We start from the raw sequence: 391 nt of genomic DNA on the forward strand, positions 1-391 counted from the left end.
ATACTGTGTAAGTGATGCTCTCTTTATAACTTTGCCATGACATGCTACCAAACAGAATGGAAACTGAAGCACAGCTGGAAAAGTTGAGCATTCTGCTATATCAAAAGGAAAATTTGATGGAATGATACCTGGACAATGAGTTTAGACTGTTTTCTTGCTGGATGTTACTAGTCTATAATTAGAGGTAGTTGAAAAGAAGAAGAAGAAAAAAAAGCATGTGCTCCTTTTCAATCAACAGTAAGGTATCTGTACATATGAATCAACCATATGCATAATTATACTCCGAATCCCTCCTGGTTGTAGAGGCCTGATCCATATGAGAAAGTTGCAGCGATTTAACCAAAGAAGGGTTTTTTAATTGACTCTATGGACAAAGTAATACACATGACCA

Source organism: Melopsittacus undulatus, chromosome 1 (genome assembly GCF_012275295.1).
Source record: "Melopsittacus undulatus isolate bMelUnd1 chromosome 1, bMelUnd1.mat.Z, whole genome shotgun sequence".
NCBI lineage: Eukaryota > Metazoa > Chordata > Aves > Psittaciformes > Psittaculidae > Melopsittacus > Melopsittacus undulatus.